The sequence below is a fragment of the Gopherus flavomarginatus genome, unplaced genomic scaffold, assembly GCF_025201925.1.
Source record: "Gopherus flavomarginatus isolate rGopFla2 unplaced genomic scaffold, rGopFla2.mat.asm U_1b, whole genome shotgun sequence".
Taxonomy (NCBI): Eukaryota; Metazoa; Chordata; order Testudines; family Testudinidae; genus Gopherus; species Gopherus flavomarginatus.
Window position 1 is genome coordinate 180,539 of NW_026114618.1, and position 4,382 is coordinate 184,920.

At 55.5% G+C, this 4,382-nt stretch overlaps 1 non-coding gene across 1 annotated transcript; it reads left to right on the plus strand.

Annotated features, from left to right (window-relative positions):
• The first annotated feature begins 4,063 nt into the window (after positions 1-4,063).
• TRNAF-GAA (transfer RNA phenylalanine (anticodon GAA)) lies at positions 4,064-4,136 on the plus strand. The gene has a single exon. It is a non-coding gene; the product is annotated as a tRNA-Phe (tRNA).
• Positions 4,137-4,382: the final 246 nt, after the last annotated feature.

Here is a 4,382-nt window from a genome sequence, read left to right on the forward strand (position 1 = left end):
TCAGGGAGGGGGGAAGGAGCTAGAATTAAGCCCAGGGACAGGTGCTGCCAGAGGGTTAAACCCCGGCACAGGCAAGTGCAGAGGGATAACAGTTACCCCGGGGGGCTGAGACTCCAGTGTTTGCAAACATGGGTGGGGGGAGCAGAGGGCTTTTTCATTTCCCATCCCACAGGCAGCTCCTCTCAGCATGGGCTTCCCAGGGCTCGTCTCTTAAAGGCACAGGCGTCCCACTGCCTAGACCCTGCAGCTCCTCTCTGATGTAACCTACTGAAGTGCTGCAGTAGGAGACTCAATTCAGTGACACTGGGCATTCCCTATATGTCCCCCAGCAAGGGAGCTGTGCACTCCCTCCCTCGAATTTCCCCAACACCCCCCAGTGGTCAGGTAGTTACATGCAGCACTGCCAATGTTGTCTTTGGTTGCAAATTTGAAGGAAATTGAAACGTTAACACACACTTTAGAAGCAGATACAGCTTATGAAAATACTTGTACCCGAGAAAGTAAAATAGGTTTGGAAAGTCTGGACAAAGCCGGGTTTCCTCGCCCAGTTGTTGTGTTTGCTGACAATGTCGGTGCATTGGCTTCGGCAATGTTGGCCAACCTCAGAATTTCAATGATGATTTGTAAGCGAGGTGTGAATGAGCTCTCCCCTGACAGCTAGTGATGAGCAGGGTTGGGGGAGGCTTTGGGACCAGACTGTATTTACATGAACTCACCTACTCTGCTGAGGTATCCAGCAGACAGAGCTGGGCTGCCTCTGCTCTGGTGCCCAGAGGAGGAGGGAAGGTGTGTGGGGCTCCAGCCTGGGACTCTCCCTCCCTCCTGCCAAGCCCTGACTATTAATCCCAGCCCTGGCACTCCTTTCTTCAAGTGCTATGTGGACCTGAGGAAAGGTGTGGTAGGAAACACAAGCTTGTGAACATCAGGTGAAGCAATAAGAACCCCAACCACCAGGGTAGCAAGTTCTAGCGCCCTAACCCCTTGTGGCCATCCCAGCCAAAGACCTAGGAGGTGTGAGTCACACAACAGGAGGGGAAAGATTCACTCTTACACAGCTGGAGATAGGGAAGTTGAACACTGTGGCTTTACCACAAGGTCACACTGAGATTTGAACTCAGATTACAGGAGTCAGAGTCTTGAGTGCTGCCCATTACACCATGGGACCAGCTCATGGTGCTTTCTCTGGCCATTGGTGACCCTCATGGGGCTGGTTTGTGTAAGGGGGCTCTTGGCCCTTTACTAAAACTTAGTGTGTGTGTGTGTGTGTGTGGGTGGGTTGGTTGGTTGGCTACTTCCCAGCACCAAGAGAAGGGGCAAGGGCCAATGGGAAATCAGGACCCTGAGACTGACAGACCCCAGGGACAATGGGGAGAGGCCAAAGCTCCAAGTTAGCTGGACTGATAGGCCAGGCAGTGTAATGAGGGAGTCACCAGGCCAGGGGGTCCCATCCTCTGTGTGAGCTGGAACTGCCTGGGCCAGAGTGGGGCAGAGCTAAGGAGAAAGCAGGAGCCTGAGAAGAGCCAGGGAGCAGAGCTGTGCAGATGAAGTGCCAGAAACTGCTCCCTGTAGGACTTTGCTACCTGTAGCAGTTACTGACACCTGAGGTTGTTCTTACTTGTTGACTTGTCCTAACTGGCTAAAACTTGACAATGGTTTCTCTAGCAAAGGCCAGTCCCTGGCCCCTTGGTCCAGACATCCTCATTCACATCAGGCTAGGGTGACCAGATGTCAAAGATGAAATATCGGGACTTGGGGGGCGGAGCAAAAAAAAAAAAAGCCAGAGGGCCCTCCCGCCGCCAAGCAGCAGTGGCACAGCCCCTTCTCCACCCAAGTCTTGGCTCCGACCCCCGATACACCCTCAGCTCCCCTATCCCCTCACTCCTGGGCCCAGCCTGGGCTCTGAGCTCTGCAGCCAAGCCACGCTCCAGGTCCCTCCTGCAGCTGCCAGGCAAGCGATGAACCGGGCAGCCGGGCCCGGCCCCTCCCGGCAGGAGCGTGTCTGCCTCATGTGTGTCTCCACCTCCCACCAACCTGGGTCCTGCCTGCTCCGTGCTGCCCCCAGCCCCACTGCCCTGCCCCGCAGGCTCCAGGACTGGAGTGGCCTCCGCACTGCGCTCCTGGCCGTGGCCATGACCCGTGTGCAAACCTGGGAGGGAGGAGGAATGCCGCGTGCTTGGGGAAGAGGCGGGGCCAGGGCGAGGATTTGGGGAGGGATCCAATGGGGCAGTGAGGAGGTGGGGCTGGGGGCAGGGCCAAGGCGAGTCTTTGGGGAGAGATCCAATGGGGCAGTGAGGGGGTGGGACTGGGGGCAGGACCAGGGCAGGGATTTGAGGAGGGATCCAATGGGAGAAAGAGGGGGTGGAGTTGGGGTGGGGAGGGCAAGTTTCCCTCCGGACTCTGCCTGTGTGCCAGAGAAGAGGGCAAAATTGTTTGTTTGTCCAGTTTCCCAACCAAACATCGTTTGGGACGCGGGACAAACAAGCAAATATCGGGAGAGTCCCGATAAAATTGGGATGTCTGGTCACCCCACATCAGGCTTCAAGTTGAGAATCATTTCCCATTCCTGCTCTGTGGGAGGGAAGACTTTTAAACGAGCTCTCTGTGCGACTGCACATGGCTAAGAAAAGAGAATAAACCCAAATCCCCACTATCCTTTGGGAGCCAGGTTTGCAGTGGGAATTCTGTAGTTCAGATGACTTCAAACCTGGGCATTGTGATTCTTTACCAGTTTCTCTAGCACTGGGGAAGACTTGTGCTGATAGCTGAGTGGCTAAGGTGTTAGAGTTAAAATCCAATGCAGTTCCCCTGTGCAGGTTTGAATCCTGCTCACAGCAAGGCAGGTGTTTTAGCCAGTCTCTTACCCGGGCAATACCTCTGTACAACCCCCTGAGACACTCTCCAGTCTCTCCCCACCCCAAGTAAATCCTATTCTGCTCCTTTCATAGAGATGCCTGGGACACCACCTCACACTGTGTCCCTGAGGTGTCAGGGAAACTCTCAGCGCCTGAAGCCTCTGCCACTCACCTGGTGCCCCATAGATCAGCCACAGCCCTGGTTCTGCTCCTCTCTCTAGAGTGTGAAAGGAGCCAAGTCAGCAACTCCATGGGAGCTATGGGGCTGCAGAACCAACAGCGAAAAAATAGGTGCTCAGCACCCACTGGCAGCCAACTCCCCCCACCACTACAGGCTGTGCTAACAAGCTCCTCCTCTTCCCCTTCATCACCTCCCACTTTCTAGTGATCAGCTGTTCAGTGGGGTTCAGGAGGCGCTGGGTGGGGAGGGGGAGGAGCAGGGATGGGAAAGAGGTGAGGGAGGGAGAGGAAGGTGCAGGATGGGAAGAGATGGGACAGGGGTGGGCGCTTGAGGGAAGGGGTGGAGTGGGGGCCGGGTCTGGGGAGAAAAGGAGGGATTTTTTCCAGACCCCGGATCCCTCTAGGGCTGGCCCTGAAGGGAAAAAGCTGACTATCACAGTGACAATAAAACTGAGCAGCATTGTGGGGAGACAGAGGGAGATTCGCACTCATCAAGTCCCTTCTCTCCCCCAAGGTGAGCCAGACACTGCTCTCTCCTGGCTCTCACTCTAGCAGCTGGACGCCAAGGAGCCATTTCACCACAGGAAGTGCACTGAGTGCCCCTGTGCTGCTGGGGGGCTGGCGCTGCTGCTGCTTGTGGAGCTGGCAGGGGGGCTGATGTCTGCACAGACTCTCAGCTGCCGAGCCAAAGGGGGCACTTGGGACCTTACCAGACTGGCTCAGTGAAGACGGGAGGTTGACAGAGCAATACAGACGCTCTCCAGAGCATGGAGCAGCACCCGCCCATGCAGCCAGGCAATGAGCATTTCCCACAGCCTGGAGCTGAGGGGAAGGCGGCAGCTGCTGTTCCAGCTCCTGGGGGACAGGCCCTGTCAGCCAACAGCCACTTCTTACTCACCACAGCTAAGGGCGCTGGGTTTCTCCTTTGGGGGTGTGGAGCAGCCGTTCATTTTCCTGTCCTTTTTGTGTGCAACTGCTGACAAAAACATCCCAGACAGAGAAGCAACAGGCCAAAACCCTATTAGACAGCTGCCAAAGTAGCTCAGTTGGGATAGTGTTAGACTGAAAATCTAAAGGTCCCTGGTTCAATCCCGGGCTTTGGCAGACCCTTTCATCCTTCTTTGTGCAGGGAGGGGCTTGTTTTCTGGGAGCACAGCAGTGCCTGCACCCAAGATAAATTCCTGGTCTTGTAAAAGCAGCAAAGAGTCCTGTGGCACCTTATAGACTAACAGACATTTCGGAGCATGAGCTTTCGTGGGTGAATACCCACTTCATCAGATGCATGTCTTCCTGATCTTGGGCTCTGCAGTAGGAAAACATAAAAGGGGCTTCTGTCCCTAGTTGGCCAAC